The following is a 14364-nucleotide window of genomic DNA, read 5'->3' as shown; positions in this document are numbered from 1 at the left end:
CCACACCTCTCCAAGCGGTGATGAACGCGTTGGCAACGCCCATCGCGCAGAACATCGACCCAGCAACGGCTCAGGCGGAGCTGGAGGCGCAGCGCCAGAAGATACTCGAGAGCGGCAAGGACGTCGTCAGGGCGCAGCGCGAGCTGAACCTAACCGTACGCGAGTATAACGCTGCCCATGGCTTTGCTTCTGTTAGCGCTCATGCTGCTAGGATACCGGAAAACCGGCTTAAAGCTCGCAATCTAGATCAGGATTTGCGTAAGGAAGTTCTTACCGGCAAGAGTACCTCTGCATCTGCTAGCATCGTAGAGAAACCTAAGTACAGTAGCCCGGATAAAACCATAAAAGCTGCTAAGGCTGTCGTAGATCCGTGTGACTCGCTACCGGAGAAGCTCGGCAAAACAACAAGAGCGTGTCGAGAGCCGCTAGATACCGTAGAGCAGCAGAACGCCGAGCAGCTGGCTAAGCTGAACAAGGCTATAGCCTCGAAATTCGCGCGTTCAACAAAGAATGCCGGAAGCAAGTCCCACGGGCAGGCCTCGTCCCCTCATCCGGACAGGAGAAGAGAAAAAGAAGTGAACGCACGGCAGATGACCGTGTACGATCCGGTCCTTGCCGGTAAACAACAAGCCGGGCAACACGATGCCGGTAGAAAAAGCCAAGGGGCAGAACGAGGCTACGCCAAGGAAGGCTATGCCGGAAACAATCATGCTGGTAGACACGAAACCGGGCAAAACTATCCGGCTGCAAGGGCAGCGTACGATGAGGAGGAGATGCCTCCACCAAGGTACCGGCAGGCAAGGGCCGCGGCACCAGAACATTACGATGAAGCTGATTCAACAAGACTCACCGCTTACCGGAAACCTTTGGGAGAGCGGTTGGGAGAAAGAAACTTGCCGGAACGGGATGCGAGGCACCGTCTGGACAGAGTATACCTGTCAGAGATGATTGAGGCAGAGGGTCCTCCGGGTCCAAAGTGCTTTGGCCCAAGGATCATGAAAGAGCCACCTCCAGTTCGCAACTTTCAGTTGCCCCGTGACACCAAAACATACGATGGCACCACAAAGCCGGAAGACTGGCTCGCGGATTACGTGACCGCGGTATACGTTGCTGGTGGCGGAGGAGTCATAGATGGAGGAGGAAACCGGCGTTGGGCCGTGAGAATTGTGCCGACGTTCCTAGTAGGACCGGCAAGAATCTGGCTGAACAACTTGCCGGAAGGAAGCATAAATGGCTGGTTGGACTTTGAGGAAGCTTTTGTGAGCAACTTCAGCAGCACCTACAGAAGGCCAAACAGGCCTCAGCAGCTTGCTTTGTGCGTGCAGCGCCCGCAAGAAACAGATCGGGATTACCTGACCCGGTGGAACTCCACCAGAAACTCTTGTGAAGGAGTGATAGAGGCACATGCCATCGCTTGGTTTAGCCAAGGATGCCGGCGAGGTTCGCCTTTGTGGCAAAGGCTGCAGAGGAACATGCCAACAACGTTGGCGGAGATGATGCGTGTGGCGGATAACTACGCGTTGGGAGACCCAATGCAACCGGCGATACAAGCTGAGCCGGAACAATCAAACCCGCCTCAACAGCCAGCATCGGGACAACCGGAACAACAAAAGGAGGGAAGATTTCCCGGATCGAAGGTATGGCTCGCAGCAAGTTGCTGCTGTGCAGGAAAACTCTGATGCCAGCGGCAGCCAGAGGCAAAGAACCGGATCGCAGCCATGGGCTGGTCCTAAGAAACAGTGGGTCGAAAAGAAACCATGGGGCCAGAAAAAGAACTGGCAAGAACCCGCAAAATACACCATGGAAGCTGCCATGGATCAACCTTGCCGGTGGCACACGCCGAATCCGGCTCACCCGTCGAACCACTTGACAAAAGATTGTACCTGGACCAAGTACTTGATGCAAAAGGGGGCGGTAAAAGACACCCAAGGGCAAGGAGGCAATGCAATGATGCCACCACCGGACATGCCGCGTCGCCAGCTAGCCTACCACCACCACCACCACCGCTACCGGGGCAAACGCCTTACCGGTACACCCTCGACAAAACAGGCAGCAATATCGGCAAGTCAATCGGGTGGGAGAAGGCTACGGCCAACCACCTCCACCGACACCCTTGGGCCGGAACGTTTATAAGGACCCCGATGTGTGCCGTGTCGTGTTCGTAACCGAGCCGACGGACAAGCAAAGCCTGCGCCGTCGTTCCATGGAGGTGAACGCAGTGATGCCGGCAGTGCCAAAATACATGCCGTGGTCGAGCGGGAACTCTCATGGTCATACCGGGATCATCCTAAAATCATGCCGAACCCGGGTGGCTACGCTCTCGTGGTGGACCCAATCATGAAGGGGCCCACGACTCGCGTCAAGTTCAGCAAGGTGCTGATAGACAATGGGAGCAACATAAACATAATGTACAAGCACACCATGCATACGCCGGGCATAACAGAAACATGCTTCAGCCAACGCACACAACGTTCCATGGAATCGTTCCGGGTTTGTCCTGCGCACCGGTTGGAAAGGTCCGGGTGGATGTGTCGTTTGGAGGACGTGACAATTGCCGGGTTGAAAACCTTGAGTTTGAGGTGGTGGACTTAGATAGTCCGTACCATGCTTTGCTGGGGAGACCGGCACTAGCGGCCTTCATGGCCTCGACCCACACGGCGTATCTCAAGATGAAGATGCCGGCACCTCGTGGACCCTTGACTGTGGTGGGAAACTACAAGGTCTCACTGGAAACAGCATCTGCCGGGTCAAACCTAGCGGAATCGCTGGTGATCGCAGAGGAAAAAAGAAGGATGCAAACCGCAGTTGCGCTGGCTCAGTCCTCACGAGCCGAGCTTAGCGGCAATGAGTGCAAGTCCGAGCGCTCCAGCTGTTCAAACCGACAAAGGAAACAAAGGACATCGTGCTGGACCTGGCTTTCCCCGAGCGTACCGTTCGTATCGGTGCCGGTCTCGGTGAGGCATAGGAAAGCGCGCTCGTCGCCTTCCTCCGTGAGAATCGGAATATCTTTGCCTGGTCTACTGATGACTTGGTAGGTGTTCCGAGGGAGCTGGCTGAGCACTCTCTAAACGTTCGGAAGGATGCCAAGCCGGTGCGACAACCATTGCGCCGGTTCGCTGAGGATAGGAGGAAGATTATTGGAGAAGAGGTGACGAAGATGCTAGTTGCCGGTTTCATCGTGGAGGTCACGCATACTGAGTGGCTGGCCAACCCGGTGATGGTCGAAAAGAAGAAGGACGAGAACCTGGAGGCAAAGGCTCCGAAGGTGTGGCGCATGTGCATCGACTACACCAACCTCAACAAGGCTTGCCCAAGAGATCCTTTTCCGTTACCGCGGATCGATCAAGTGATTGATTCCACTGCTGGGTGTGAGTTGTTGTCTTTCCTGGATGCGTACTCCGGTTTCCACCAAATCCCCTTGAAAAAGGAAGATCAAATAAAAACCGCGTTCATTACCCCGCACGGGGCTTACTGCTATATCACTATGCCTTTTGGTTTGCGCAACGCTGGTGCAACGTACCAGCGTTGTATGCAAAAATGCTTGTTTGATCAAATCGGAAAGAATGTGCAGGTATATGTGGATGACATCGTGATAAAAACTAAGGTAAAAGATACCCTAATTGATGATATCCGGCAAACATTCGATAACCTAAGAAGGTTCCGGATGAAACTCAATCCGGCAAAGTGTACTTTCGGTGTCCCTGCCGGCAAGCTGCTGGGTTTCCTCGTCTCAAGCCGAGGCATTGAGGTTAATCCGGTAAAGATTCGGGCAATTGAGAGAATGACGGTACCGCAGGATCTGAAGGACATACAAAAGTTCACCGGAAGCTTAGCATCGCTAAGCCGGTTCATAAGCAGGTTAGGAGAAAAGGCCTTGCCGCTATATGCTCTAATGAGAAAATCCGATAAATTCGCTCTGGACCCTCGGCGGACGCAGCGTTCAAGGAGCTGAAAACGATGTTAGCTACCGCGCCAATATTGGCTTCGCCGTTGGAAAGAGAACCGATGTTGCTATACATAGCAGCAACCAACCGGGTCGTGAGTGTTGTTGTGGTAGTAGAGAGAGAAGAGGAAGGAAAAACCATCCAGAGGCCGGTATACTACCTGAGCGAGGTGCTCTCCCTCTCAAAGCAAAACTACCCGCACTTCCATAAAATGACCTATGGCGTGTTTATGGCCGCCACAAAGCTCAAGCACTACTTCGAGGAACATCCTATGAAGGTGGTGAGTGAAGCACCCATCTCCGATATCATGTGCAACAAGGACGCTAGCGGCAGGATTGCGAAATGGGCAATACAGATATCACCGTATGTTCCGGTGTATGAAAGAAGAGACGCCATCAAATCGCAAGCTTTAGCTGATTTTTTGGTCGATTGGGCGGAAATGCAATACAAGCCCCGGATCAAAGACTCGGAATATCGGAAGATGCACTTTGATGGATCCAAGCTCAAGGAGGGTCTAGGTGCCGGTGTGGTGCTAACCTCACCAAAGGGAGATCATCTCCGGTATGTTTTACAAGTGCATTTCAGGGCATCAAACAATGTCGCTGAATATGAGGCCTTGATCCATGGGCTTAAGGTCGCAAAAGAAATCGGTGCACACCGGATCATTTTCTATGGAGATTCAGACCTTATGGTGCAGCAGTTGTTCCGGGACCGGGACGCAAAAGATGCCAACATGGCCTCGTACCGGTTTCACGTGCAAAAGATTGCCGGCTTCTTCGAAGGCTGTGAATTTCACCATGTACCGCGTGCAGAAAATGAAGCTGCGGATGCTTTGTCTAAGCTAGGCTCATCCCGACAAGAAATTCCTCCCGGAATAGCCTTGGCACACCTGAGAGTACCATCAATCAAGCCAAGTCCGGAGTCGGAATCAATTTTTGTACCGGAGTCACACATTGTGCCAATGGATATCGACGAAGGAAACCCGGGGACTGTTCCGGTAAGATCGACCGCTGCCGCGCCGGTACCGGAAGAAACAATGCTGGTGGATAGCATGGACATAGACGTACCGATATTCCTAGTTCGGGAGACTCCGTCCTGGGTTAAACCTATTAAGGAATTCCTGGTCAACGGCACCTTGCCGATTGACGAAGATGAATCAAGGAGGATCCAAAGGAGGTCCAAGGCTTACACCATCATCAATGGCGAGATGTACAAGAGAAGTGTTACCGGTGTCCTCCAAAGATGTGTGGAACCGGAAGAAGGAAAGGAAATGCTCGAGGAGATTCACCGAGGAGAGTGTGGACATCACGCTTCCTCAAGGGCGCTGGTAGCAAAGGTGTTCCGGCATGGGTTCTATTGGCCAACGGCTTTGGAGAATGCGGAGGATATGGTAAGAAAATGCAATGGGTGCCAGAGGTACGCCAAGCAAAATCATACCCCAGCCTCCGGCTTGAAAACAATACCATTGACTTGGCCGTTTGCAGTTTGGTGCCTAGACATGGTTGGCCCATTCAAAACAACGAAGGGAAAACATGACCCATATCTTGGTTATGGTGGACAAATTCACCAAGTGGCTAGAAGTCAAACCCATCGCAAAGTGTGATGGGCGCACAACGGTTAAATTCTTGAAAGATGTAATTTTGCGGTATGGATACCCACATAGCATCATCACTGACAATGGCACAAACTTTGCTCAAGGTGAGTTCAAAAGGTTTTGTGAGGACAAGAATATCCGGTTGGATTTGTGCTCGGTCGCACACCCACAAGGCAATGGCCAAGTGGAAAGAACAAACGCTTTGGTGCTTTCCGGTATCAAACCGAGACTCATCGATGCGATGGAAAAATCGCCGGGGTGTTGGCTCGATGAGCTACCATCAGTGCTGTGGAGCCTAAGAACTACTCCAAACCGGTCTACCGGATACACTCCATTCTTCATGGTTTATGGAGCAGAAGCGGTGATACCAACTGACATTCTCCATGATTCACCAAGGGTGCAACTCTATAACGAGGAAGAGGTAAAGGAAGCTCGAGAGAACGATGTGGACTTGCTAGAAGAAGCAAGAGAGCTGGCCTTGGCAAGAACAGCCATTTACCAGCAGTAACCTCGGACGCTATCACAGCTCGGAAGGTTAACCCAAGAGTGTTCCGGAAGGGGACTCGGTGCTACGCCCGGTGCAGCAGCACCGAAGGCAGTGCACAAGCTTTCCCCGCCGTGGGAAGGGCCTTTCATTGTGAGAACGGCTCTCCACAATGATGCCTACTACCTGATTGATGCACAGGAATGGAAGAAAGGAAAGGCGGACAGGTCCGGAGAGGAGACCAAGCGTCCATGGAATGTAGCCTTGTTGCGTCCTTTCTACTCTTGAAGTTGTGGCGTAAGAAGTTCCTTTTCATATCTTATTTGCTATGAATAAAATATGTCGGAACCTCGAATGAATCTCGGGGACTACCCCACTAAGTTGCATGTAACTTGTCTATTTTTTCAGTTTACCGGTTGCTTATTGAATGTTTTTCTTTCCGGTTTAGTAATGTGCTAAACCCTACCGGAGTCTTCGACTCTGCTGTTGTCCGCAAACCGGCTTCATGGCAAGCAAGATAAACCGGTAGGGGATAAGCACATGAACTGTGGAGAAGGAGAGCAGGAAAGAACAATCCGAAAAATTTAACTAACCCCGGATAAACCGGTTTTTTGCAAAATTTCGAGTTATTTCTAAGTTCAACAAGATGCCTGTTTTGGTGAAAGAACCTTGTGCTCATACGCCAAAGAACGCCCAGAGAAGGCAGGCAGAGCCAAGGCAAAAGAACCAAGTATGCATCGAATTGGATGCGGAAACAATCTAGAAATCTTTGCAGTACAGGATAAAAGCAAAACCATGAGCAAATATGCTAAGGCAAACATAGGATAATTAACACCGGTATTACATACCGGCATTAACTGTTGTGCCACAACCAAAAGCAGGTTTAAAGTTTTACATCATAAACCCCGGCATACCGGGGTAGAATTTAACAGAGCATTGTCTTAAGGCACGCAGGGCCAAACAGCACGACAAGGTAAATTTTAAGGCAGGTAATCAGGCAGCAGGAGCTTCCGGAGGAGCGTCGCCAGCATCAGCGTCGTCTAGAGGCTCCTCCTCGGCTTCATCCTCTTCCTCATCAAGATAATCTTGAACGTCGGAGGGGAGGGATGAAGGTGCGCATTTCGGCGTACTCCGCGATATGGTACGCACGATCCCGCCGCTTAGCCGTGAGAATCGGGTCCAGATCGGCTTCCGCGCCTTCGCGCACTCCGGTGAGGGCATCCAGGTCGAGCTCCGGGTACCAGGAACAAGCGACGCGGAGGGCGAATCCGCTCCGGCCGCGGGCAGCAGAGCACCGCCACTCGCGGATCCTCTTGCCGGCGCCCTTGAGACGGTCGCCGATAAGGGAGAAGGTATCCGGCACCTCTTCGCCAGGCCACGTGGTCCCGAAGAGCTGGGTAGCTACATCGGGAATGTCGAAAGATTGCGATCTATGGCGCGCATATGAGACACCCGCGCGTTGAGCGCGACCAGATGGTCGTTGGGCGTCCATGCCACGGTAAGATTTGCTTGGCCTTGGTCCTTGCGGCGCGCGTCAACCTTCTTGACATCGTACTTCTGTGAGTCCGGAAAGAGGCCTGTGCGAAGAAAGAAGAAGGCTAAGGAAAAGAATCCGGAAGAAAAAGAGACCGGAAGGAAAGATAAATAAAAGAAAATATGGTCGGAGGAAAAAAGACTCGTAGGCAATAGTCAAAGTATGCGAAGGAAAAGGACTCACGGTAGGCAAGTGCGTCAGTTTGCAGGATCAACTGGTTGCATTCCTTGTGCTCCTCCTCCAGCCGCGCGGCTTTCTCCTCAGCACCCTTCCGGGCCTTGGCCAGCTCCTCCAGCTCAGCCCGCAGTACCACGTTGGCATTGCCGGCGTCCTCCAGGGCCTCGTCCATCTTGGCCGCTGCATCAGCTTCAGCGGCTTTGAGGGCCTTAGCATGGTCAAGCCCCAGCTGAATGAGCTGGGACTTGAGCTCCTGGTAGCTGGTCTTGTGGGCGCTCAGCTCCTCCCGATGCTGCCGGATGAGCTGGTCCTTCTCCTCTGCAACGCGGAAAAGGAAATATTAACAAGATTATGCTAGCAAATATGAAAAGGAAACCAAAGAGAAAGGAGAAAAGTTATACGTTGGGCGGTGGCGAGCTGCTCCTTGAGAGCGTTAATGGAAGCTTCCGGGATCACTGTTAAGCAGAAATTGCGAATGTTAGGAGGAAAAACGGTTTCCGGTAAGAAATATGCCGGCAGAACAAAAATTTACCTTGGCACTTATCGTGTGCCTCAGCGAGCTCCCGATGCTCCCATAAGAGCTCCTCAAAGAGGGCCTTCCGAGCGTCAGCCGTGAGCTGTTCAGAAAGGAGAAATGAGTTAGGTTTTGCGCGTTTCTAAGATAAGTTTTGCGCTAAGAACAAAGTTCTTAACCCGAAACTCGGGGACTGGCAGTGCCGGTTTTGCGCGTTTCTAAGATAAGTTTTGCGCTAAGAACAAAGTTCTTAACCCGAAACTCGGGATCGGCAAGTGCCGGTTTTGCGCGTTTCTAAGATAAGTTTTGCGCTAAGAACAAAGTTCTTAACCCGAAACTCGGGATCGGCGATGCCGGTTTTTCGCTAAGTTTTTAAGTTAGTTTTGCGCTAAGAGCTGCGCTCTCACCACAAAACTCGGGGACTGGGAAGATAGACAAGATAGAAATCGGCATGAAACTAAAGAAAAGATAGAACAAAGCCGGAAACGAAGAAACCGGTAAAGATTGAAAAAAGTTAGTAGAACGTACCATCAAATTGTTCGTGGCATCGTACCACGCGCTGTCGAGTTCCTTCACGGCGCTGCGAAGCCGCATGAAGTGCTCCTCGGAAGACCGGTCCCCGTCAGGGTCAGGTGCCGGCAGCCTGTCCTTGCCCAGGCCGCGGGTCGCCGGAGTCATGTCCGCGGTGTTCCACTTTTGGGCGTAGGGCAGGAGGTGCCCCAGGTCCCGGCCTTGGCGTTGGAACTCAGTAATACGGCCAAGAAGACCGGTGGCCTTCGTGGCGGTATCCCTGGCGGCCTTGGAGACGTGCAGCACCAGAGGTTGCCAGCCGACGGAAGGGGCGCTGGAGGCCGTCGCCTTCCCCTTAATGAGCTTGGAAGTCTTGGGCGGCGGCGCGGTAGGAGCGGCCCCGAGAGGCTTGGCCCGAGGAGCACCTGGCGGCGGCATGAGGATGGTTCGTGGAGAATGGGGAGCGCTGGGCGCGTCACCCGGTTTGGAACTTTCCGGCGCGGAAGTTGTCATCTTTTCAAGGACGGGAGGAGCCGTAGGCTCCGCCCGCCCGGCAGCTTTTTCTTCTCCGGCGCCGATGTTGCCGGTATCCTGGTTCTCTGAGAAGAGGGAAGGATCCTCCTCCGTGCGGTGATCTGATGATGAAGGGGCCGCACGCCCCGAATTTGTTGTGCCCCCCGAAAGGGAGGCAGAAGTGTTGCGGCACAGGTGGTGCCGGGCTTGAGCGAGGAGGAGGGGTTGAAGTCCTTGCGGAATCTTCAGAGCCCGATGGCCTTGGGCCAAGCTTGAGCGCAGGGCTGAGAAAAAGAAAGAAAGACAGTTGGAAAAGAGCAACCGGAAAAAGAACTTGGCAAAAAGAGGCAAGCCGGAAAATGAAAAACTTACCCAGAAGTAGTTGGCATCGCTTTGCGCCCGTAGCGACGCATGCCCACTTACTTCTCCCCCACGGGCTCGGTCCGGAAGCGCTTGGAGGGAGGGGCCTGGCTGGGACCGGCATTAGATGCCGGCTGCTTGTTCTTTTGGCCCTGGGCCATGAGTTTGTCCACAAACTCGGAGCCGGCCTCGGCGCGCAGGGGCGGCACGCGCTCATGGATCTATGGATTGAGTATGGCTAAGAAGCAATTCGCAGGAAAGCGATAACAAAAAAGTAAAAGAAACCGGAAAAGAAAATACCTCAAGCGTGGTCAGGTCATCAGAGGACCCGGTTGGCTCCGGCGGATTCCGGCCAAGATGCGCAGCCGGGGTCTTGCCCATCTTCAGATCCTTCCAAAAAATGTAGGGATCTGGGTCGAAGGAGTCAAGGGCGCGCTTCTGGCAAGGTCCTCGCCGCTCTGCTTCGATGAGGGGGAAGCGGTCCTTGGCCTGAAATATAAAAGGAAAAAGAAGAAGATTAACAAGAGCAGAAAGTTACCGGCCAAAAACAACCCCAATCGCATAATCCCTTACTTCTTGGGTCGGAGGGTTAGTAGTGCTGAGGGGAAGGAGGCCCCATTCCCAGTCAAATGGCATAGTGATGCGCGTGGTTGACGTATTGTCTTTTCGTTCGACACGCGTCCGTTGGGAACCCCAAGAGGAAGGTGTGATGCGCACAGCGGCAAGTTTCCCTCAGTAAGAAACCAAGGTTTAATCGGACCAGTAGGGAGTCAAGAAGCACGTTGAAGGTTGATGGCGGCGGGATGTAGTGCGGCGCAACACCGTAGATTCCGGCGCCAACGTGGAACCTGCACAACACAACCAAAGTACTTTGCCCCAACGAAACAGATGAGGTTGTCAATCTCACCGGCTTGCCGTAACAAAGGATTAACCGTATTGTGTGGAAGATGATTGTTTGCAGAGAAAACAGTAAAAACAAGTATTGCGAGAGATTTGTATTTCAGGATTAAAGAATGGACCGGGGTCCACAGCTCACTAGAGGTGTCTCTCCCATAAGATAAAAGCATGTTGGGTGAACAAATTACAGTCGGGCAATTGACAAATAGAGAGAGCATAACAATGCACATACATGACATGATAAGTATAGTGAGATTTAATTGGGCATTACGACAAAGTATATACATAGACCGCCATCCAATTGCATCTATGCCTAAAAAGTCCACCTTCAGGTTATCATCCGAACCCCCTCCAGTATTAAGTTGCTAACAACAGACAATTTCATTAAGTATGGTGCGTAATGTAATCAACAACTACATCCTCGGACATAGCGCCAATGTTTTATCCCTAGTGGCAACAACACAACACAACCTTAGAACTTTCGTCACCTGTCCTAGGTGTCAATGCGGGCATGAACCCACTATCGAGCATAAGTACTCCCTCTTGGAGTTAAAAGTAAAAACTTGGCCGCAGCCTCTACTAGAAACGGAGAGCATGCAAGATCATAAACAACACATGTATAATAACTTGATAATTAACATGACATAGTATTCTCTATCCATCGGATCCCGACAAACACAACATATAGAACTACATATAGATGATCTTGATCATGTTAGGCAGCTCACAAGATCCAACAATGAAGCACAATGAGGAGAAGACAACCATCTAGCTACTGCTATGGACCCATAGTCCAGGGGTGAACTACTCACTCATCACTCCGGGAGGCGACCATGGCGGTGTAGAGTCCTCCGGGAGATGAATCCCCTCTCCGGCAGGGTGCCGGAGGCGATCTCCCGGATCCCCCGAGATGGGATCGGCGGCGACGGCGTCTCGGCAAGGTTTTCCGTATCGTGGCTCTCTGCATCGGGGGTTTCGTCACGGAGGCTTTAAGTAGGCGGAAGGGCAAGTCAAGAGGCGGCACGGGGGCCCACACCACAGGCCGGCGCGGCCAGGGGTGGGGCCGCGCCGCCCTAGGGTTTGGCCACCCCGTGGCCCCTCTTCGTCTCGTCTTCGGACTCTCCGGAAGCTTCGTGGAAAAATAGGCCCCCGGGCTTTGATTTCGTCCAATTCCGAGAATATTTCGTTACTAGGATTTCGAAACCAAAAACAGCAGAAAACAAAGAATCGGCACTTCGGCATCTTGTTAATAGGTTAGTTCCGTAAAATGCACGAATATGACATAAAGTGTGCATAAAACATGTAGGTATCATCAATAATATGGCATAGAACATAAGAAATTATCGATAGGTCGGAGACGTATCAAGCATCCCCAAGCTTAGTTCTCGCTTCGTCCCGAGCAGGTAAAACGATAACAAAGATAATTTCTGAAGTGATATGCCATCATAACCTTGATCATACTATTTGTAAACATATGTAGTGGATGCAGCGATCAAAACAATGGTGATGACATGAGTAAACAAGTGAATCATAAAGCAAAGACTTTTCATGAATAGTACTTCAAGACAAGTATTAATAAGTCTTGCATAAGAGTTAACTCATAAAGCAATAAATCAAAGTAAATGTATTGAAGCAACACAAAGGAAGATTAAGTTTCAGCGGTTGCTTTCAACTTGTAACATGTATATCTCATGGATAATAGTCAACATAGAGTAATATAACAAGTACAATATGCAAGTATGTAGGAATCAATGCACGGTTCACACAAGTGTTTGCTTCTTGAGGTGGAGAGAGATAGGTGAACCGACTCAACATAAAAGTAAAGAGAATGGTCCTTCAAAGAGGAAAGCATCGATTGCTATATTTGTGCTAGAGCTTTTATTTTGAAAACATGAAACAATTTTGTCAACGGTAGTAATAAAGCATATGAGTTATGAAAGTTATATCTTACAAGTTGCAAGTCTCATGCATAGTATACTAATAGTGCCCGCACCTTGTTCTAATTAACTTGGACTACCGGATCTTTGCAATGCACATGTTTTGACCAAGTGTCACAATGGGGTACCTCCATGCCGCCTGTACAAAGGTCTAAGGAGAAAGCTCGCATTTTGGATTTCTCGCTTTTGATTATTCTCAACTTAGACATCCATACCGGGACAACATGGACAACAGATAATGGACTCCTCTTTTATGCATAAGCATGTGGCAACAATTATTATTCTCATATGAGATTGAGGATATGTGTCCAAACTGAAACTTCCACCATGAATCATGGCTTTAGTTAGCGGCCCAAAGTTCTTCTCTAACAATATGCATGCTCCAACCATGAAGGTGGTAGATCTCTCTTGCTTCCGTACAAGACGGACATGCATAGCAACTCACATGATATCCAACAAGAAATAGTTGATGGCGTCCCCGTAAGCATGGTTATCGCACAACAAGCAACTTAATAAGAGATAAAGTGCATAAGTACATATTCAATACCACAATAGTTTTTAAGCTATTTGTCCCATGAGCTATATATTGCAAAGGTGAATGATGGAATTTTAAAGGTAGCACTCAAGCAATTTACTTTGGAATGGCGGGTAAATACCATGTAGTAGGTAGGTATGGTGGACACAAATGGCATAGTGGTTGGCTCAAGTATTTTGGATGCATGAGAAGTATTCCCTCTCGATACAAGGTTTAGGATAGCAAGGTTATTTGAAACAAACACAAGGATGAACGGTACAGCAAAACTCACATAAAAGACATATGGTAAACATTATAAGACTCCATACCGTCTTCCTTGTTGTTCAAAACTCAATACTAGATGTTATCTAGACTCTAGAGAAACCAAATATGCAAACCAAATTAGCAAGCTCTAAGTATTTCTTCATTAATGGGTGCAAAGTATATGATGCAAGAGCTTAAACATGAGCACAACAATTGCCAAGTATCAAATTATCCAAGACATTTTAGAGTTACTACATGTAGCATTTTCCAATTCCAACCATATAACAATTTAACGAAAACCTCGCCATGAATACTATGAGTAGAGCCTAAGGACATATTTGTCCATATGCAACAGCGGAGCGTGTCTCTCTCCCATAAAGTGAATGCTAGGATCCATTTTATTCAAACAAAACAAAAACAAAAACAAACCGACGCTCCAAGCAAAGTACATAAGATGTGGCCGAATAAAAATATAGTTTCGGGGAGGAACCCGATAATGTTGTCGATGAAGAAGGGGATGCCTTGGGCATCCCCAAGCTTAGACGCTTGAGTCTTCTTAATATATGCAGGGGTGAACCACCGGGGCATCCCCAAGCTTAGAGCTTTCACTCTCCTTGATCATATTGCATCATACTCCTCTCTTGATCCTTGAAAACTTCCTCCACACCAAACTCGAAACAACTCATTAGAGGGTTAGTGCATAATAAAAATTGACATGTTCAGAGGTGACACAATCATTCTTAACACTTCTGGACATTGCATAAAGCTACTGGACATTAGTGGATCAAAGAAATTCATCCAACATAGCAAAAGAGGCAATGCGAAATAAAAGACAGAATCTGTCAAAACAGAACAGTCCGTAAAGATGGATTTTATTAGGCCACCAGACTTGCTCAAACGAAAATGCTCAAATTGAATGAAAGTTGCGTACATATCTGAGGATCACTCACGTAAATTGGCATAATTTTCTGAGTTACCTACAGAGAATTAGACCCAGATTCGTGACAGAAAGAAATCTGTTTCTGCGCAGTAATCCAAATCTAGTACTTACTTTTCTATCAAAGACTTTACTTGGCACGACAAAACATAAAAATAAGATAAGGAGAGGTTGCTACAGTAGTA

Source organism: Lolium rigidum, chromosome 3 (genome assembly GCF_022539505.1).
Source record: "Lolium rigidum isolate FL_2022 chromosome 3, APGP_CSIRO_Lrig_0.1, whole genome shotgun sequence".
Lineage (NCBI taxonomy): Eukaryota > Viridiplantae > Streptophyta > Magnoliopsida > Poales > Poaceae > Lolium > Lolium rigidum.
This window is presented reverse-complemented; position numbering follows the sequence as displayed.